At 38.6% G+C, this 23344-nt stretch overlaps 1 pseudogene; it reads right to left on the bottom strand.

Annotated features, from left to right (window-relative positions):
• Positions 1 to 7915: 7915 nt before the first annotated feature.
• Positions 7916 to 16423, bottom strand: LOC107548263 (WNT1-inducible-signaling pathway protein 3-like; annotated as a pseudogene).
• Between the last annotated feature and the right edge of the window lie 6921 nt (positions 16424 to 23344).

Here is a 23344-nt window from a genome sequence, read left to right as displayed (position 1 = left end):
AGACCCCCCCCCCCCCCCCCCCCCCCAATATTGAACCATTGACTATAGCAATTCAACATTACAGTATAATTGAGAGCTATCAATTTTACCATTAGACTTTAAAAAATTTGAACTTAAAACAATCTTCACATAAACATATTATAATAAATGTCATATTTACCTGTGCCCTTCAGCAGAAATATACAGAAATTGAAATGATCAAACACTAAATTCTAAATTAAATATAGATGAATCCTTAAAGCTATAAAAGTTATTTTTTCCTCTTTTTTTGTTTTTGTTCTTTGATTAATAGACATCACAGCAGCTGGTTATTAGGTTGTCTTGGCTGCTATTTCTTTAAGAGCTGCCGCTGCTGAACGTGACTCGGATCTGACACGCATCATAATTTCTCTCAACTCTTTTTACCTTTTCTGACCCACTTCAGGTCTTAAAGTCTCTATTAATGAGCTGACGAGTTAAATCGGGTGTGTTAGATGAGTGAGACAGTGCTGGGCTGCTCCAGGACAGTTTTGAAAACCATTTCAGAGACATGTTCTTAAATGTGACTCATTAAAATATATTACATGCATGCACAGTTTTAAGGCAGCTTTAATCGCCTTTTTGGTAACTTCATGACTTAACTGACCACGACATTGCATGCACGTAGTTTATTTGGTGCTTTGATATGAAAGGATTGATTCTTGTACATGCAGTTTTTATGCCTTGCAAATTTAAATGTTTATTGTTTTTGGTGATATACATACATTTGTGTGCATCTTCCTTGGGAAAAGTATTAACAAAAGGAAGTTACATTTTAAGGTAAATTTAGCATTAATCTGAGCAAGACATTTTAAGAAATTTGCTAGAAATAAAAGCAGTTGTATGTGAGAGAAATTGTTTTGGATGTTTTTATATATATATATATATATATATATATATATATTTAATTTTCAGTTATTCTAATAATAACTTTGGTAATATGGCTAAATGGTTGAGATTGACGAATGCAGTCAGCAATTTGTTATAGGTGATTTTCCTGCTGGGTTAATTTTACATAAGATTAGTTTATCTACCATATCTAATATCTAAAACGAGAAGTCTGGGTCTTCGTCTGCCCGTCGCCGAGGGCACCCCCCTGTGGGGTCAATATCTGCTTCGCCCAGACCGGAATCCAAGGAGAAGAAACAGGGGCGTCGAGCTTGCCGCAGGAAGAGGGCGCAGCCCGCTTATCTGCGTAAAAGCGTCCCTGAGACGGACGACCTGGAGATGAAAGGGCTTTCTCTTTTGGGGCCTCTAACATCTGGGCCCCAACCTCCGGCTGGAGGCATTCACCACCTTTAATGCCTGTTCCGCCATTGACCCCTCGGTTAGCTTTACCCACATTCTCAATAAAAGAGCAATTTCCTTCATCTCTGGGTCTGATGTGTCAGAATCTGTGTGTGAGCGACGCTCTGCTTTGTCACTGTCAGTCTCGACACAGTATATCACCACTCAAGAGGTTGCAGTTGCAGGATGCTCCGCTTCCTCACCCCTGCCATCTCTCCATGAGATCCGGGGAGTCAGGTAAGAGCTTCTCCTCTGCCTCTACTTCGGGACGCCACGCTTCCCAGGTTGGGCCCTCTTCCTCCCCTCTGCTGCCCCACTGTGGGTACATCAGGAATCATCCCCTTGGTGCCGCTTGCTCAGAGATTGGGGGCCTGGCTAGCACTCCCCAACCCGACTCGCTGGCTCATTCAGACGAAGGATGCAATAGAGTCTGTCCCTCCAGCTGAGATGAAATCAGGATTTTACAGTCCTTATTTTCTCGTACCCAAGAAGAGCGGTGGGTTACGACCTATCCGCAGCCACAGTTATGCCGCTTGGGTTGTTATATGTGAGACTGCTTCAGCACTGGCTACACAGCCGAGTCCCGAGATGGGCATGGCACTGTGGTCACAGGTTGGCATTATACCGGATTGTCACTGCCTTTTTCTGCGGGCAGGCGTGCCCCTGGAGCAAGTGTCGAGGCGTATTTTTGTCTCAACAGATGCCTCCAGGATGGGCTGGGGCGCTGTATGCAACAGGCGCGCAGCTTCAGGCTCCTGGACAGGACCTTGACTGCAGTGGCACATCAATTGCCTTGAGCTGCTGGCAGTACTGCTTGCTCTTCGCCGGTTTCGTCCATTGTTGCAAGACAAGCATGTGCTCGTCTGCATGGACAACACTGAGACGGTTGCATACATCAGTGTTAATTTTGACAGCAGATTTTAATTTAGTTGTAGTCATAGTCTCATCTGTCATATTTTAGTCATCTGATTTGTTTTAGTTTAAGTCTAGTTTTAGTCGACTAAATAGCATACGATTTTAGTCGACTAAATCTACTGTAGATTTAGTTGACTAAAATATATTGGGTTTAATTTGTGTAATTTTTAAAACTATTGTAATATACAAAATATATTAACTTAAAATTAAATAAAACCAAGTCTCATTAAAAATATGGAATATAGCCTTTCCAGAAAATACCAAAAATTATTTATGCTTTGTTTATAACTTGCATATGACATTCTTCATTCTTTAAAGCAAAAGTGCAACTCCAAAATATTAAAAATAAAAAAACTTATTTGGCAGTAATGCCATTGCAAATACTGTATGACCTAAAAAATTACCTGAATCAACAGTTCTTTGTTAATAATAAACTATTTCTTTATAGTATAAGGAATATGTGAAACAGCAAATGTACCCCTTCGGGAAATTTATTTTTACCTTTCATTAGAAGTTGCTCTTTCACCAATAAGCACAAATCAATAGAATAACGACTCGTATGCATGGTTTATTTGACCTCATCTAACGTTAGTGTACAGATTTATAATAGGATATCAATTAGAGGCTAAATAAACACCAAAGACTTCAGATATACACTCGCCCGGTCTACGTTATGAAAACTGCTGTAACAAAAACCTACTCTCAAATATTATAACAGAGAAATTCCTTATAGTAATTCCAATAATTCCAAATAGCATTAATGTTTCTCTTTTAAAACAATGGCAAAAAGACTTATTGCTCCACAGAGGTTGCATAAGTAACGTTAAAATCCGTAACTACTATCGCAAACAATACAGTCGAGATCCATGACAGAACACAGACTGGCTGAATGAGACTTTCATTTAAGCAGAATACCTCAAATGGAGATCACTGAACTCCAGCTTACTTGTACAGTACTGTATGTCGGTGTTTTCAGGTCATGGCGCCTCCGCAGAGAGAGCACGTGTGAATGGTTGCCATATTGAATAAAGCAAAAAGCCGGGCAGAGTAACGTACGTATCCGTTTAACAGAAAAGCTCTGATTGGGGGATTTGAGATCTTGATATCTGGCAACCGCAAACATGAATGCTCGCGTAATTCTTGCTTTGTACAGCAGACAGAAATGTTTTGGCTCCAACTTTTTCAACAAAAATAAAAAGGCTTTGGCAAAGTTTTTGTTCTTTTAACTACATTTTAGTCTCTTCTTTTTTCGTCAACGATATTGCATGTTCATTAAGTCTCAGTTAACGTTTAATGACCTTATTATCGTCTCGTCACCGTCTCGTTTTCATCAGGGGAAAAAACCTTGTTGACGTACATTTTTCGTCATAGTTTTCATTAACGAAATTAACACTAATGCCAACAATGCATGGAACTAAAAATCAACTTATCTTATTTTTAGCATTGACAGTAGAGGTCAATATCAAATTAAACTAACAGACCTGTAAACATACAATGAGAATGTGCATATTGTTGCTATAAGAAGTGCTATCAGTGGCAGTCAACACAACAGTTCTATTTGGTTCGATTCATTTAAAGTAAAGCACGTTGTGCCAATGTGTCCCTTGCTTTATTGCACCGACCTCTAGTGAGGTCACCTGTGACACTGAAAGCCCTTTCTACAAAGGCTTGAGAAGCTGGCATAGCCAACAGGTCTAAAGCAAAAGGTTTCAACCTGTGATAAGAAGTGTCACTTTTTGCCAACCAAAATTCTATTCCTGTTTCTTCAGTAATGGGTTGCTGTGAAAGCTCTTCCTTATACTTTCTGATCTGCTCCCTCATGCTAGTTGTTGAGGTCCTCTGTTTACGCCTTCTGTAGCATTTTGAAAGAAACCTAAAGACTGGAAGCTTTGATGAGGAGGGTGCATCTTCTGGTTTCTCAGGATTTTCCTGTTCTGCATCATCTTCAGACTGATCCTCATCTTGTGTGTGTAGCAGAGTGGATCTTTCGATCACATACTCCTCTGCATGTTTAAGAAGTTCCTCAATATTGTCATCAGACAGTAGGGTTGACAAAGCAGACAGCTGCTGCAAGTGGTGAGAACTTTTCATCAATTGGATCCAAGAGCCAAGCAAAACGCTGGTTCATACTGGTTTTCATTTTCTGTGCAAGTGGAAAGGTCTCTGTATGTAGTGTTCTTTACAAAGTCAGCAAGGTGGCTGAGTAGACCATAGAGGGCTGGGACCACCAGGAACATGGGCATAGTGTCACTGGATAATTTTAACATGGTCTGCAAAAGGCAGCAGTAGCTCATGCAAAGATGTAAGCTTTTGCCACTCACTTGGAAGCAAGCTGCCCCATCCCATGCTGTTTGCAATTTGGGAGACTGAGTCTTTTACTTTGAGAAGTCGTGCAACCATGTTGAGTGTGCTTGACCAGCGTATGGGGCAGTCATTTACAACAGTAAGGCCACACATGTCCAACATCCTCTGTGTTGCAATGGATGACTTACGAAACCGCTTTACCACTGACCTTGCTTTATTAAAGATTCTTTTGACACATGTCTCCTTCTGCACCATGTTTACCACCAGTTGTAAGGTATGCACCAAACATGGTGTTCTCTCTAAGTCAACATGATGATACCTAACTAGAGAAATACAACCAAATAGGCATAAAGTACAGTATGTAGTTTCTATTTAACCCTCAAATTTAAATCTTAATGATGGAAATCATTGTACTTGACATTACAAATACATTGTAAAAATGAAAAGATACTCCACTAGACACACAGTATCAATATTTCATCATCTCATATTCATTGACTATCATGTAAAAGAATAACAAATAAAACATGCTCACCACAGGTCATCATCTGTTTCCGAATCAGAGTAATTTTCCACCACGGGGGAGTCTTCAGAGTCAGAGCTGGTTTCATCTTCTGCTGTATCTGTTTAAATGCCACCACCATATTACTTCCATTGTCTGTTATAATTGTAAGGATTTTTTCCTTTGGTATTTCCCACTCCTGCAAACGTTTGTCCTCACATGCTTTGATTGACTGTGCAATGTGTGGGTGAGCTACTTTTGTTTAATAATATGTATTTAATAATATGTGTTCAGGTTTATTTTGTTCAACACAAAAGAAGCATGAGCTTATTGCAAGGAATGAAGCTGACAGTCCTTTTTTTGCCCACAAGCCAGTGCCTATAGATATTCTCCTGACAGCAGACAGTCTCTTTTTGAATTTTTGTCTTTCATCTTCATAATGTTTGTCAATCAGATTGCTTATTTTAATTTTCTTTGGAACAGTCAGCCTCCTATCTACTGTCTCCATCATTAAAGGGGTCATATGATGCGATTAAAATGTTTCCTTTCTCTTTGGAGTGTTATAAGCTCTTGGTGCATAAAGAAGGTCTGTAAAGTTGCAAAGACTAAAGTCTCAAATCCAAAGAGATATTCTTTATAAAAGTTAAGAGTCAGCCACACCTACCTAAAACGGCTCGTTCTAACACACCCCCACATGTCTACGTCACAATGTGGAAAGATTTGCATAACGCCGCCCAAATGTTCACGCAAAGAAAGAAGGCGTAACTTTTACTCTCACTGTAGTATTGTTGTTGCCACCATCATGTCGTGACGGCGCTGTGTGTTTCGTTGTGAAAGCGAAACTACTTTGTTTGGTCTTCCAAAAGAGGACACGACTAGAAATCAGTTGTTAAGTTGTATTTACAACACTGTTCCAGAACACTTCAACCCAAATATTCAGATGTGTGCAGCACATTTTATGGAGGAGTGTATCCTGATCCTGGTAGAGTAGACTACAATGCCGGCTGATCTGACTCAGACTGTAAGTTTTTTATATTTAAAGAGTTTTTATATATTATATTTTTTATTTTTAAAGCGAGTTTTTTGGGCAGTGTAGAGTAGGGCTTGTTGTTTGTCATTTCTCCGATCACAAATGCAGACATGGTTTTACGTTTACGGGGCGCGATGCAACGCAACGCGTAAAAAGACAGTATAAGTCATTATAATCCATAATTATGTCCCCACTGGATGCAACAAATGCCTCGTTTATAATGGGTTTTAATGTTTTTGAATCATCGCTCCGGCCTGACAGGACATCATCACAGTATGGTAGGGGCGTAACTAGTGCTGGGCGGTATACCGGTTCATACCGAATACCGGTGTTTATTTTTGTTATGATATGAATTTTTAATACTGCAATACCCATCCTTCTCATTTGAGGTCAATAGTGTTTAGTCACTATTTAGTGTGGTATTAAGTATGTCGCTTAAACAACGTTCGGAACGTGACACTGTTTGAGAGGGGTCCCTTTTAACTGTTGCACTGTATGTGCAACAGTGAAAAGAACAGTGAAAAAAATACACATACAGCTATACTTTGTGTTACTAAGTGTGAAAGTTCCGAAACTGAAGCTGTAGAACGTGATCTCATCCACAATATCCACATTGACCTCCACAAATATCCACCGCCCCTGCCATCAGCTCCCGCGTCTCACACACACGAGCACGAGTTTAGCACTAGATTTAGCAACTTTCAGACCCTTTTAGTTGCTTTTTTCATAGAATATTCATACTGACATACCTAGCGACTTTTTTTTGGATAAACCTTAGCTATGGTTCAGTTGGAAGATTTCGCCAGTGCTTTCCCGCGAACACGATGTCTGACTTTCCCGGAGAAGTGTCGCCTCTCTCGGCGTCTGTTCTGTGCAGTGAGCGGCAGAGAAGCAGCGCATTCAGTTGGCCTCACCGCAGCCGACTTGTCAATAAATGAGTACAAAACAGCGTTTCCAAGCACCTGTTGCTCACTGATTGTTTGGCATTATAAATATGAGCATAGTTCGTCTGTTAATATCACATGCACTTTTTTGTTTGTTGTTTTTTTTTTAGGTTGTTATTCAGATGCAGTCAGTGCGCTGCATGAGACAAAAATTAATCTAGCCAAAACAACCGCATAGCTGCTCTTTAGTGTAGATGCATGATGTTGATTTTATCAGACGATGCCGCGATTATAAATGAGAGTGACTCCTGGTTAACGTATTAAAAGGGGTCGTGTTTAGTCACTATTTAGTGTGGTATTTTTTTGACAATATTCACTCATCATGACAGTAAAATAGTGCATTCTAAGTCAATATACTGCAGTATTTCCTCAATCAGTAGAAAATATGGTTAACACCCGCTCATGCATGAAAAAAAAAATACCGTCATGTACCGTGAAACCGGTATAATTTGGAAAAATACCGTGATATAAATTTTTGGGCATACCGCCCAGTACTAGGCGTAACATTTCCGTCACACGCTTGAGGTATTCGGCCAATCACAACGCACTGGATAGCTGGCCAATCACAGCACACCTTGCTTTTCAGACCGATGAGCTTTGTAAAAATCGACACGTTTCAGAAAGGCGGGGCATAGAGGAGAAACAATAATGTAAAGTATGTGGAAAATAATGTGTTTTTTTAACCTTAAACTGCATAAACACATTTAATTACACCAAATACACAAAATAATGTTCTTTTTAGCAACATCATATGACCCCTTTAAGATAAAGTCCTCATCTTCAGTTGTTGTGACGGGTAATCCTGTGCGCCCAATCCATTTTGGTATGGCCTCCTCCTTAGTCTGCTCTTCTTTAGAGTAACTTTTGTACTTTGATGCATTAAAAAGAGCTGTTGAAATACTCTGTTGGAATGTACTAGTTTTATTTGAACTCAGTGGCCCATCCTTCTCATTTGAGGTCTTTTGTATCTGTGAAGTAGAAAGATAGGGGGACAAAATCAGGTTTAATCTTTTTCGGTCCCAGAAAAATGCTCACATGCACAAGTAGTCTCTGTACTACATTTCTACTCTTTTCACTTGTGGTGAAAACATTATTTAACAAACATTATATTTGTTAAATCCTTAAAACTTCAACCAAGACACAAATAAATTATGCCTAAAAACACAGAACAGCTTTTGCATTTAAAAATAATATTTACTGTAATTTTACATGCATAAATCTGGGATTATAGTAAAATGTGGGGCTGATCTTTGTATTGCACCTGATTAATGTCCTTGTTAAACAAAAATAAATTCATATTTATCATACACGAACGAGCCGACTGATTCACTTTTTTCATTAATGAGCAAGATGTTCCAGTTCATTCACGAATGAGAGCTCTCTCTAGTTCAAAATTATAACCGCAGTGAAGGGTGTATTCGTTCAGTACATTCAACTAATCATATGTGACCCTGGACCACAAAACCAGTCTTGGGTGTCAATTTTTCAAAATTGAGATTTATACATCATCTGAAAGCTGAATAAATAAGCTTTCCATTAAAAATCTGGAATCTTAGGGTGCAAAAAAATCGAAATATTGACAAAATCGCCTTTAAAGTTGTCCAAATGAAGTTCTTAGCAATGCATATTACTAATCAAAAATTAAGTTTTGATATATTTACGGTAGGAAATTTACAAAATATCTTCATGGAACATGATCTTTACGTAATATCCTAATGATTTTTGGCATAGAAGAATATATATATAATTTTGACCCATACAATGTATTTTTGGCTATTGCTACAAATATCCCCGTGCAACTTAAGACTTAAGTTTTATGCTCCAGGGTCACATATGCTCTTTTACAGCTCACACTCAAACGCTATTGACAGGGAGATTAGTGAACGACAAATAAGTCAATGCATTAAGTGAACAAGATCGTTCACTTAAAACGTTTATTAAAAAGGCAGATTAGTTCACAAATGTAACATCACTATCTTACATTAAATAAAAATATATTTTTTTTTCAAACGTGCACTCTTCATTTTGCTACATAACCGATTCAATTTGAGGACAGCAGCAAATACCATTTATTATCTTTAGCATGTCAATCACTTTTAATGTACGATCTAATGGAGTCACTTCTCCAGGTAGTACAGGTCAGCGAGAGGCTATACTGTTTCAGTTAAGCAAAAGCACACCGACTTGGGTAAGCTGATAAATAGCATTAGCAAAAAAGTGAATTTCAGGATGATTCCCTTGCAGATGTCGCTTTAGATTTGTTGTTTTTTTACCAGCAATTTCCGCTCCACACGGTTTACACAAGATCTTGTTTGTCTTGATGTGAAATTGTTAAATTGACCCATAAATCTTCTCTTCTTTTTCTCCAAGCTGTTGCATTTCATTATAGTTTAAGTCAGACAGACACCCAAATGTATGCAAGATGATGTCATGTACTCGAATGCCGCGTCATCAGGTGGATCAGTACATTACTTTTCAAATGTGCGTCTTTTGGATCTTTTCCAAAAACGTCCCTCACTCACATTTTTGTCTAAATTTTATTAGTTAACGAAAAGGTCAATATATTTTAATTATAGTTTTTGTCATCATCACTTAATTTTTATTTAGTTATTGTCTCGTTTTCATCAGTGAAAACTTGTCGTTGACGAAAATTCTAACGAAAAAATTTGTCTCAACGAAATGAACACTGGCACACATCAACCATCAGGGTGGGGTACACTACCATCGCATGTCACAACTTGTCCGCCATCTCCTTCTCTGGCACTCCTCGGCACGGATGCTCGGGCACACTGCTGGCCCCAGGGTTTATGCAATTATGCCTTTTACCCAGTGAGGCTCCTTTCACATGCCCTGTGCAAGATTAGGGAGGATGAGGAGCAGGTCCTGCTGGTTGTGCCGTATTCCGATCTAACGCTCCTCGTGACAGGAGGGACCTTCTTTCTCAGGTCCAGGGCACTATTTGGCACCCACGTCCTGATCTGTGGAACCTGCACGTTTGGCTTCTGGATGGGACGTGGCAGACCTCTCTGGCCTCTCACAGGCTGTGATAGATACTATGACTCAGGCTAGGGCCCTCTCTACCAGGCAGGCCATGCTCTGAAGTGGGGTCTGTTTGTTGACTGGCGTTCCTCTCGCCTCTCGTCAGCGTTGTGCTTTCCTGCAAGAAAAGTTGGAGCGGAGGCTGTCCCCCTCCACTTTGAAAGTGTATGTCGCTGCCATTGTGGCGCATCTCGATGCAGTGGATGGAAGATTCTTGGGGAGGCGCGACCTGATCGTCAGGTTCCTGAGCTGATTCTCCCGTTATCTGGAGGCCTTGGCCTGGTTATGTGCCCAAAGTTCCCACCACTCCCTTTCAGGACCAGGTGGTGAACTTGTAAGCGCTGCCCTTAAAGGAGGCAGATCCAGCCCTTGTGTTGCTGTGTCCCGTTCGCGCCTTTGCGCATTTACGTAAATTGCACCCAGAGCTTCAGACATTCTGAACAGCTGTTTGTTTGCTTTGGAGAGCAACAGAAGGGGATGGCAGTCTCCAAGCAGAGGTTGGCCCACTGGCTAGTGGATGCCATCACCTTGGCATACCAGACACAAGTCGAGCCATTCCCCCTGGGGGGAGAGCTCATTCCACTCGGAATGTCGCCTGCTCTTGGGCGTTGGTGCAAGGCACCTCCCTAGCAGACATCTGCAGAGATGCGGGCTGGGCGACACCTAATACCTTTGCAAGGTTCTATAATCTCTGGGTGGAGCCAGTTTCCTCCCATGTATTGGGTGCGAACAGGTAATTTGCGGGAGGTCTGGCTCGGTGTCTTGCTTGTGCCACCATTCATCTGGGTCAACTAGACATTGGTGGGCGGAGTTAGAGTAAATAGCCTTAGCCATCAAAGTGGGCTATTTGCACTTGTGTAAAAAGTGTAAATAGACACTCCATATTTTTCTATTATAACAGACATTATGCACGACAAATGCTGTCCAACTTTAATTGTATTAACATGGAACATTCCATTTGAGTCAACATGAAATCAAAATGGAACCTACAGTATTTACTTTCTTAATAGACTCAGTATTGTTGTTTTCTTTTCTTAAATTTTCATCAAATGTAATGAACCTCTTGACCTCTGAAATTATTTTTGTTTTCTGCTGATGTAAGTAAACCTGTGTGGGTGGTGAAAAATAGTATTAATCAATAAAATTGCATACTTGCATGTTTCAATCTAATCAAACCTTAATGGATAGAATTATTTTCTCAGAATATTCAAATAACATGATGTGTTTTGAATGCTGTTTTTGGTTTTAATGTCTCACCACACTCATCTGACATGGTCCTGTAGGTGGTGTCCTGCTGGTGTTTGGGGCTTTGATCACTCTTGAGTCCTGCTGGCAAGCTGCCCTAGAGAGCAGTGGGACTCAACATTCCAGCCGGCTTTTGGATGAAGGCAGGAGTGCAGCCGATGGCTCCAGCAATGCAAGTGCACTTGTAGAGTGGGCTGGGCTGGAAGGCCTGTCCGTTATCATAGTGAGCCCCATTCAGGTCACAACCAACCCCCATCATGTCTGCAAAAATATGAAGGATTGACTATGGAGTACAAAAAAATAAAACTTAATTCGAGCTATCCACTTGTGGTCATAAGGTTAAAAAAACTTTCCTCCTAACTAAATTAAAACGAGGGAATTAAGTAGTACAATGTGGCCACAATTTACCTAAAACAAGGGAACAAATTATTATAATGTGGCCACAAAATAAACACCGTAGAAATGGATTCTTCATTTGTGGTCACAATATTTTTTTCCTTATATCATGTGTGTGGATTCTTATTACAGCACTGTATTCTCTAAAAACAGTTTAGCTTCTCAAGTAAATGTTCTTATTTTAAAGATGTTGTGATGTTGATTGTAACTACTACACATGGTTTTTCATAAAACACTCACTCACAAGCACAGACGCCAACTTCATAACGTGGCTGGTTTTTGGAAAAGTCACAGTACATGCTTTTGTGAGGGTCACAGACGTCCCTCTCATTGCACGATTCCCAAATTTGCCGTGCACAGGTTTTACACCACCCGCAGCCATCCAAGATGGAGCTGACTCCAGGGGCACACGGCGGCCGCACACCACATTTACACGGCCAGCTACAGAACTGCCTCCTCTCCACCAGGCCCGTCGCTTCCCTCTGCTTCTGCCTGCTATCAGCACCCTGCAATACATGCAAAAAGAAAATAAGACCCTGGAATCAAAGCTATCATGAAATCACATTCATTTCAGAAAGATAGTCTCATGATTCTATCACCTCAATGGGATAATTTGTAGTTACTTGTGAAAGAATCATGAGTATCATGCGCTTATTCTTTGGTATTCTTCTCCTTGCCATGCTCTCTTGTTTTAGTCTTATGGTTTGTGTTTAGAGATCAATGGCTACGTTTACATGCAACCAAATGATTCGTTACACGGAAAAAGCCTTCATGAAAACACCTTAATCGATCTGATTGAGCTCGATCTGAATGAAATGTGTGGTTTATTCCTTTTCTAATATGATTGAGAGTGCATGTAAATATTTGATCGAATTGAAAACTGAAACTGAAAGAACTGTGCATGTGCAATGATTTTCTCAAATGTCAAAAAAATCAATTCCGATTTGAAGCTTTTGACACATAAATGCGCACTTAACACATAAATCACATAAATCACTTTTTTTTAGTATTCATGTAAACACTACATTCAGATTCATCAATCAGAATGAATTCAGTCTGACTGAAACAAAAGTTGTGCATGTAAACATATCCAATGTGGGTTTTTGAATGAACAATCCAAATTAGGATGACAACATAAAATTTAAAGATTAATTTATTCTGACTTTTGGGAAGAACCGATTCACTGGGATGATTCAAACTTTCCAAACATATGAGAGAGAGACTGAACTGAAATACCGAACTGATTCACTAGAATGAATTGAACTTGAGCTGACAGTGTGGTTGTTTACCTCCACTCGATCTGCAGTAAGATAACCCAAATATAATAATTATAATTTTTTAATAATTTGCGCATTTAGCCTAAGTGACTTGCAGTGCATTCAGGCTATACGTTTTTTACCAGTATATGTGTTCCCTGGAAATCAAACCCACAACCTTTTGTGCTGTTAACACAAAGCTCTACCACTGAGCCACAGGAACATCACAAATGTGAGATTAAAACAGCAGTCTTTGCTACAGCACTAGTTGTTGGAAACAATACCTTGTTACTAAAACAGCTGAGCTATTCTCCAAGCTATATATGTTGTTGGAGTGTCACCGTCACAGTGATTTCTTTGTATTGTATGCCACACACTGAATCTTGCAGAAACTATGTACCAATTCTCAAGAATACATTGTTATTGTAGAAGAAACTGTCACTCTGAAAGAGAGACAAATCCGAACAATGTGGACAATTTATCTGCACGGATCAGCAACGGTGCCACATGCTGCATAATAGCAGTCAAGACTCTCTAGATCCAAGTGGATACAGTCACAAAATAAAAGTATGTTGTATGTATTTGTAGAAATACACTTGTAAAATTATATATACACAACAAATGGTACTTTTGCAGCTTCGTTTTATCTCCACATCACTAGTTGCCTACATTCTGGCAGCACTGATGGGGTAGACCAGTCATCTTGGTGGGCCTGTGCCATCCTGACCCTTATGTGGCCTTGTCATTACTTTCAGGGTAGGTTCTAATTTTGATAAAGAACTTCTACTGATAAAATATGTTTTAGGCTGTTTAATTCATCCTAAAATCAAAGTTGAGCCAACATCAACATTTGAGTTTTTTTTAGATGCACATAATTCATCTACTCTATTGCTTTAAACATGAATTGGAACCATGTGTGCAGACATACTGCATTGCACCTTCTTCAAATTAGAAATATATGCAAATAATGGCATCAGAGGTAGGCCTACATCTGATCATGAACAAGATGACGCAATGGATTACTCAAGAAAGAAGACATTTTGAAGAATGTTAGCCTAACATTTTTGGTTTTACATATATATATATATATACACATATAACTTTGTGTTTCACAGACAAAAGTAATACAGGTTTGGAACAAAATGAGGTTGGGTAAATGATGACTTGATTTACATTTTTGGTAGAACTATCCCTTAAAACTGATGTGCATCATTGGTTTATAGACTGTAGTGCTCCTAAAAGTGATGAGGATTTTATGATTGTACTGTTTTTTTAAATGTGCTTCCTCAGTTCTCATAATCACTCACCAACAGCTCTGAAAATGTAAAAATCCTCATTCGTTGATATTTCTAAGTATGATAACTAATTCGATTTGATATTTTGTTTGATAAAGAAGAGGCTTGAGAGTTTCTTGTCATACGGTCTCCTGTCTTGGTCTTGTGTTTAAGGACTCTCGTTTTCAAAGTGTATTCTCCTATGGTTTCTGTGCCCTCTTCCTTTATGCAGTTCCTGTTTCCCTGCTTGCCATAGAGTCCCTTGTTTGTTGCCATAGTAACACTTGTTAGATTGCATGACAACTAATTACCCGCACCTGTCCCTTGTCAGCCCTGGTTAACTTGTGTATATATACCCCTGTGCTTCCTTGGTTCATTTTTCAGACATTGTTTTCTGTAGATGCCCGTGTTTGCTGGTTTCCTGGTTTCACTCCCGCGTCCTAGTTATGGTGTTTGCTTTATTTTGTTCATAAACCCTGCTTGCACTTGGGTCCACCTCATCTTGCCTTCCTTGTACAACTCCCAGCATTTCAATGAGCTACTTGTAGTTCTGTGTTTTATTGGTTGTTGTGTTTGAACCTCTCCTCTATACCCACCCTCCTCTTTCCCACCTTTCATGACACTTTAAGTGCTGTGTTACTGTAATTCTCTGCCTCTTTCAGTGAGTTTAGCAGCAAATCCGCATGCAAAGGCTGGCAGAGGAAAAACCCAACCCTGATGTCAACAAGCGGCCACACAGCCCTACTGACTGCGCTACTGTTCTAGCGTCCTATAGAAGAAAAACATCAACCGACCCAGCAGCATTTACAGTGTTGACACCGTGCAGGCAGCAAATAAATAGCCTATATATGCACCCCCGTCTTTCATTTTCTTGCTTTTAAGTACCACATGAGCATATCAGTTTATTTTCTTCAATTTATCTTTCTTTACTTTCATGTGGGTAAATTACCTCCAAGAGCCTTGCCAAGTGTAAGGGTGATTCTGTATGAAATATTACAAACCAGATGAGAAAATGTCTAAATTTACATGGTATACATTACATTTGGCTGCAGTTTAGCAATATTCATTTGAACATTTCAGAGCTCAATGATTTTGTATTAGCCAATAAAGTCTGTAGGTACTGTAATTTAGTTAACCAGATAGAATGTAGAAATAATAATATGTCTACTGACATATTGTTATTACTATTTTGTAGTAATTACTAGTAATAGTTCAAAAGCTGTATTTTTAATTTTAAGAGACTATCTATTTAGTGACACCATGGACAATCTTTACAAAAAATTATGTTCTAATATATATATATATATTATTTCAAACATTTATTAATAAAATTATATAAACATGTATATATTAGATATAGTAATCATATGAATAGATTAATTTCACTCGATTGATTCCATTTCCATCAATTATATTGATCCTATTATTTTTATAATAATATATTTCATCTAATAATTAACATTATGTATGACTCAGATGTCAGAGACTTAAAGAAAGATATGACATTTTGAATCCATCTAGACTTAATCCAAGAGCTTTTATAAATTAAGTTCTTTAGGTGTTAGTGTAGTTAGTTAGATTATGTGTGTTTATCATGTGGGCTATATCATTTCTGTACCATAGGATTCACTGCAGGCCTTCCTGGGTCTTCCAGGGTCACCACAGGTCAAAAGAAAAAGTCTTTCTGTCAAAGTCTACAGAATGAGCTCATTTTGTGAAACCAAAATAACAATAGGAATTTACATGCCAAAGCAAACTCATAAACATCTCAGAGGAGGTTTCATTTTAAAGAGATGCTGTATTAAATGGCATTTCTCAGGCCACGTCATCTCAAGATTTTAAATAGCAGCCGACTTTGACAACTTCTAAAACGTTCTTCTAAAAGACATGAACACCAGCACAGCTTTGACAATAACTAAAAAGTCTTTATGTGCTAATGTTAAGAAGCAATCAACTACAATTACAGATGCATGCCAACAATGTACAGTTAACATCCCAAAAAATATAGAATCTCAAAGCCAAGTTATAACTTTCATTAGCATGAAAGTATGAGTGCATATTTAAGGCCAGCTAGGCCAGTCATTATGGGTTATGGGCAGACAATGATGCTATTGGTTATAGTCAAGCTTTGATTGATAAGAGAGAATGGAATTAGTGGCTCTTACCCGACTCTGAAAGAGCAGCAGAACATAGCACATTAGTGATAGCATCATATACGGCCTGTAAAGGAGCTCTGTGCACCCAGAATGAAAGAACGAGGGAAATAAGGAAGGCTGGGAGAGAGAGAAGAGAGGCCTGACCTGTCTGAGAGAGGTACACAAAGCTCCCCTCTGTCTGTTCTCCAAACACACCTTTCCCCCACAGAACTCACACAGAACTCAATCTGAAATATTCCACCCTCCCTCTGCTCTCACTCTTGCCTTCTGCTGTTACTTTCTCATCTCACACCTTGTAGTATATACTTTAAAGACAGCAAAAACATGTTTTTTTTATCCGTTGTCTATTAAATATCAAAACATGCTTAAATGATAAAGATAAATTGATCAATTATTTTCAGAGAACATGCCTTGAATAAAGTTTATTTATGAATAGTTTAATAGTTTATCCATTGACAATTGTTTTATTGTTGTATCTATTTATTTATTTATTTGTTTATATATTTATTTACAAAGAGGTTTATAATACCCAAAGAAAAAGTCCATTAACCTTTCCATTAATCTCAATAGCTTGCAATAGCAACAGGATGCAATTTGAAATCTGCACTATGAAGTCGCTGGAAAATTACATCACGACAGTGCTGTTTAGCTGATGCATCTCACACACACACACACACACAAATGTAATAGATTATGACGTTTGTTTGTCATGTTATGTTGTATTTATTGTGTATTGGCCGCTACTTATAATGTGCCTTTCAAGGCAGCTTGGCAAGATCAGTCTCCACGAGAATGCAGGTCCAATTTTTGCATTCTGCGAATTGATAAACAGCCCTATAACGGTTCAAATTTGACTCACACAAATGGCCTGCTCTGTGCTATTTTGCTTCTAGAGCAAACTGCTGTGTGCTGCATTCAGGACTGGAGTAACGAGGAGCTGTGAGCGACACCCCATCACCTAAACTATTCTTCCTCCTTGGTCAAGATGAATGTGAACAAGGATTTTAATAAATAAATAGACCCTTTTTTTAAATCACAGTTTACATGTGCATCGGTCAATGTGCTCTCACAAAGACATGGTACACAGTCAAATCCTGAGTGTTAAATTAACACTGCTCGGAGCATATATTGTCCCACTCTAAAAGAGTGTTAAAGTAACACTGAAGCAGTGTTAAAGTTAAAGAGATAATTGTGTGATTAATTAAGTGCTGATTGATCATTAGTAATGAACACCTGCTGTTAACAAGCAGAATCACTGAAGAAAAGAGAAACACAAAAACTACAACTGACTTCAGCCACAGCCTTAGATGAAATCAACTGAAATAAAAGACATTCAATCTCTCAAGATTTCTGTAGAAGATAATTAAACAGCTCCACAAACAGCATCACCAGCTTCATGCATTACTAACCAGTCAGACTTTATTTCTGGAGTATCTAAAACAGAAGTTCTTAGAATTAAGGTTTAGATGTGTTTTTTTTTTAACTTACCGTTTTGGTGAATAGTGTTTGCTTTAGTTGTCTCTTGACCCTTGAATTCTTATATATAAGTTTCTCTTTGGCTGTTACAATTGTGTTTGTAAAGTTCATAGGTGCTGGCAAAGACTCTACGATATAATCATTTCACGCTAGTGTTGGATTGTTCTTGAATGATTTGTTCATTTTGAGCAAATCTTTAATGTGACTCAGGAAGAACGGTGTGTGATTAGTACATTCGTGTGAGCGTGCACAACATTCTATAGGCTCTGTACTGGAATTAGTCAAGTAGTTCACCTGTTTCAAGTCTTCGTGTTTTTCGAGTTGTTCGTTCATCACGTGACAGCCCCATAAGCTTAACCTATGCAGTCTGAGCCGGAAAGAGAATTGATTAGTTCATCTCTTGAGTCTTTGGATTTTTCAAGTCGTTCGTTCAACACGTGAAAGCCCCATAAGCTTTAACCAATGCAGTCTGAGCCGGAAAGAGAATTGATTAGTTCATCTCTTGAGTCTTCGGGTTTTTCGAGTCGTTCGTTCAACACGTGACAGCCCCATAAGCTTTAACATATGCAGTTTGAGCCGGAAAGAGGCTTAATAATAATAACCAACTCTTTATTTCCTGTTATGGAAAAGAACCATAATGACAGAAATTCACACATTTATAAACTGTAAGAAGTAAAAAGCTACAATTTGAGACCAGAAACGCATTACGTAAGTGTAAGAGTAAATAATAATTATAATAATGATGATAATAATAATAATAACTATGCTCCCATTTGTAAGGAAGCTTGTAAATTAACTAATTTCTCTATCCAATGCTGTCACGTCACGTGACACAAGAACGAATGATTCGAAAGATTCCGAGATGAACTAATCAATTCTCTTTCCGGCTCAGACTGCATTGGTTAAAGGGTATGGGGCTGTCACGTGATGAACGAATGACTCAAACCCAAAGACTTGTCAGATAAGAGGTGAGGTGAGCTAATCATGGACTGAAGACCCGGTAAACAATTAATTAATCTTTTCTGTTTCTTATAGCAGTTTTGTATTGTTTGTAGTGTGATCAACGTTTGCGTAAGTAGTAGACGTGTTAGAGAAGTAACACGTAACATTTTAATTATATTTTGCTAAAATGAATGAAATTACTCAAAAAAAGATTAGCCCATTTTGCTGAATGAGACTCAAAGGTCCGAGTCGGTAAAGTGTTCCGAACTTCCCATCACTATTTCATGCGTCTGAGTTTCTGATTTCATTTTATCTAAATCTGTAGTGCTATTCTGATTTCTGTAGACAGCAAAATCTCCAGAGTTAAATCAACTCTGCTCAGAGTACATATTGTCCCAATCTACAGAGTGTTAAAGTAACGCTGAAGCAGAGTTAAAGTTAATGGGATGATTAAGTGATTAATTAAGTATTGATTGAGCATTAGTACAGAAAACCCACTGTGAACAATGTTGAAGATGACCAACTATTGCTCAGGCTTTTAGACATGAAAACTTACCACATAATCCTCAACAGTGGTAACTCTGCTTCAGTGTTACTTTAACACTCTGTAGATTGGGACAACATGCACTCTGAGCAGAGTTGATTTAACTCGGGGGATTTTACTATGCAGTTCTATGATATGAGATGATAATGTGAGAAAACTTTAAGCCACTTTTATAAATATGGTTCATAAAAAGGTTTAGATTCTGGCACTCATAGACATGAAGAATCAGCAAGTGAATCTCTGCGATGGTGACAAAATATTCTGATAATTTTAAAATGATTTTTGAACATCACAAAACAAGGCAGTAAAAAGTCACAACAAAAATAACAGCAAATAGAAAGAATAAAAGAAAATCCTTTTCTTATCATAACAAATTTGTTTCATAAACAATTATAGTCACTAAAGTAAAATTAATATCAATAAGTCAAGGGTCAAGAGCCCAACTAAAGCAAACGCTTACGCCTCTACAACTTATGTTCAGTAAACATTAACATCTAAACCTCTGTTGATTCTTAATAAGACATTTTTAGACACATGACAAAAAAAGTTAAACTGGTTAGTAATGTGTGAAGCTGGTGATGTTGTTTGTGGAGTTGTTTAATTATCTTCTACTGAGATCTTGAGAGATTTAATGTGTTTTATTTCAGTTGATTTCATCTAATGCTGAGTTCACACTGCACGATTTTACACTCGCTGACAGGTTTTGCGAAATCGCAGACAAATGCCCGAAATCGGAGGCAAATCGGTGCTCGTTCCCGCGAGTGACAATCATGCAGTGTGAATTATCAAAGACGCGATCTGAGGGAATCGCCGCCGTGTCGCCGACGCCCGTGAAATATTTGGCATGTTAAATATCTGGAGCTGTCGGTGATTCACAATCACGCTGTGTGAAATGAGTGCTGACTGAAAAACACATGGGCGATGACCTACAGCCAATGAGAGATGCTAAATAATATGGGCCCCAAAACCGAACCCTGAGGGACACCATATTAGACCTGACCAATATCTGATTTGTTATTTCCCAGAAACCCAGATTGGAAAGGCTCTAAAAGGTTGTTTAATGGCAAATGAGAATGTAATTGTGCCAAAACAACACGTTCCAGGACTTTAGCCAGGAAAGGAAGATTTGAAATGGGCCTATAATTTGTTAGATCAGAGGTATCACATCCAGGCTTTTTAGGGACTGGTGTGATAGCTGCAACCTTAAGTTCACACGGAACAATCCCAGTAATAAGAGAAATGTTAACAATATTTAATATGAGGGGACTGATTGTCGACAGACACCCCTTTAGAACAGAAGTTGGAACAGGGTCAAGAATACAAGTGGTTGAATTCATTGTCAACACTAATTTTGAGATGTCATCAGTGGTAATTGTTGCAAAACTAGAGAACAGAACCATAGGAATACTTGGTGGAAGAACCTCCGGAAGCACAGAACTAGGGAGAGAACCAATAGACCTATAAATAAATTCAATTTTATCCTCAAAAAAATAAAAAAATTTAATTTAAGAGACTGATGCAGTTAACCTAAACATTTTATTTGTGTATTTAATATTTTTATGGTCTACAGCAATAGAGGAAGTTCAGGTGCTGTGCCTTGACAGATGTTCCCTTTACCATCAGATAACGATTCTAAAATTATTTTCCTTGGAGTCAACCGACTTTATTTTCCCCATCCTTTTGAAATAAAATGATATTGCATATTCCTAACTCATCAAAATCATTTTGCTTTTTACATGTTAATTAAAACATTATTTATTATGTTTATTAATATATTTTAATTGTGGGGAATTTTGGCTGGTCCCTGCAATGCAACTAATTCAGTTTTGCTGCACTTGTGTGGATATTTGGTCCCCACAGGCTAAACCTGTACACACACAAATATGGTTACTTAGCTATCTAAAGGGGACATTCCATTGTCTTTATGTGATGTAGGTGGAGATTTTGCTCAATTGTGGGTACAGATTTGTCCCCAAAATATTTTTAAGTAGGTACACACACACGCACTCACAAACTCTCTCTAACACACACACACACACACACACACACACACACACACACACACACACACACACACACACATATACATAGAGTTTTCCCACTTTCTAAGAATCAGTTGGGGGCAGGGTACCCAGTTTGGGCATTCAGATTAGCTGGTAATGTCTCCACAACTCTGGTCATAACCCTTCCAAACACATTAACAAGACTATGAGAACTCCAGGAATTCTTAATTTATACTGTATATACGTATATACATCTATCAGTTTTGAGAGTCACTTTTAGTGTCACCGGTATCATGTATGACTCCGTTTTGTGGTCCAATGCTTGTGTGACACCCTGAATGTATGAATGAATTTCCTACTCTAGAATGTATACTGTAGAATGTTTAGAAGGTATACTTGAAACTTCCAGGTAGGTGTGTTGAGGCAAGTTGGAGCTAAACTCTGCAGGACACTGGCCCTCCAGAACCGAGTTTGGTGACTCCTGCCCTATCTGGTAAGGAAGAACTGGTGGGGCATAAGAACAGGTTGTATAAACTGGTCCTGACACCCCATGGGGATAATATGGGAGTCTCTGAACCGGCATCACCTGTACAGTACTTATTTCAGTAGGTGGTTTATAACTGTGTTGACCCAAGGAAGAATAGGTCAAGACCCTTGGAGGAATCCTTTCTCTGTTAGATCTCCTCACAATTCCACTTTCTACACTCCCTTCCCTCTGACTAATCATCTGTCTTTTTCTCTCCACAGGAACTGTCTCTTCCAGCTCCCCATCCATTCCTTCTAGTTCCAGCACAGCAGAAAAGTCAGCAGATGACTGGGCTTCCGTGGACACAGGTAAGCATCCTCTTGATGTTTGGGATTCAACAGACACAGGTAAATATTCTCTCTGTCCAATGGCGTGGGTGAAGGTATAATGTGTGTAGGTCTTTTACTTGCACTTTTGCAGAGTTCACTTAATTTATCAGGGTTTATTTTCAATTTTAGTCTAGCTCTGTGTTTAATCTGACTCCAATTTCAAGTGATCATTAAATAGGGTGACCACACATGCCATTTTTCCAGGACACGTCCTGGCCAGGATCTCTATATTGCCTAAAATATCCATATTTTGGATATTGCCCTGTTACCCTGTTTTATTATTATTATTATTTTATATTTATGCCTTCTCAATGTACCAAAGTGATCATTTCCGTCCACTTTTATCATTCGATAATAAATCATAAATCGGTTAGTCTTGACTGGCAGCGCTGCGGTATATGAATCAGCTCACGTCTGTTCCGCGCTTCCATCAAACGGTTCCAAACAGAACCGATGCGCGGGACTCGATGAAAGAGAGAAAGTGGCCAGAAGAAGCAGTGAAATAGCAACACCACTGACCTGTTCAGGGCTTCAAGTGCAGGTCAGTTTCATCTGTAAATACACTAGTTTTGTCTTTATTAACCTGTTAACCTAGTTGAGTAATAAACTGCTAGTATCTGTCAGGCTATCAGTAGCACCCCATTATTATCAACATTCAGAATACTGTGCTAAAGGACATCAATATCGATTGTAAAGTTACATAAAAACATTTAGCAGAGACGGATATTCACATGTGTTGTACAGGGAGGGAGAGAGCTTGAGCAGACAGCAACACAAAAATAATATGAGTCATAGCCTAATAATTCAATAGTGTGTTATAATTTTTCAACAAATATATTGTACTAATTTTGACATTTAGGCACTTTAGAAAATGTGTTTTAATACATTACCAGTCAAAAGGTTTTGATCAGTAAGATTTTTAATGTTTTTTTTAAAGGGGTGGTTCAGTGTTTTTTTTCTAGGCTTGATTGTGTTTATGGGGTGCAGTCTAACATGTGTTTAATAATTTACCTTTATTCCACACCGCTCTGTCCCTTCTCTGAGAAACGCGCTGATCATTTCCTTCTTTTATGAAGCCCCTCCCTCAGAAATAGGCAATGGACTCTGATTGGTTAGCTAGCCCAGTGTGTTGTGATTGGTTAGCTAGCCCAGTGTGTT

The sequence above is a fragment of the Sinocyclocheilus grahami genome, unplaced genomic scaffold (assembly GCF_001515645.1).
Source record: "Sinocyclocheilus grahami isolate Dianchi unplaced genomic scaffold, SAMN03320097.WGS_v1.1 scaffold345.1, whole genome shotgun sequence".
NCBI classification, from domain to species: domain Eukaryota; kingdom Metazoa; phylum Chordata; class Actinopteri; order Cypriniformes; family Cyprinidae; genus Sinocyclocheilus; species Sinocyclocheilus grahami.
This window is presented reverse-complemented; position numbering and strand designations above follow the sequence as displayed.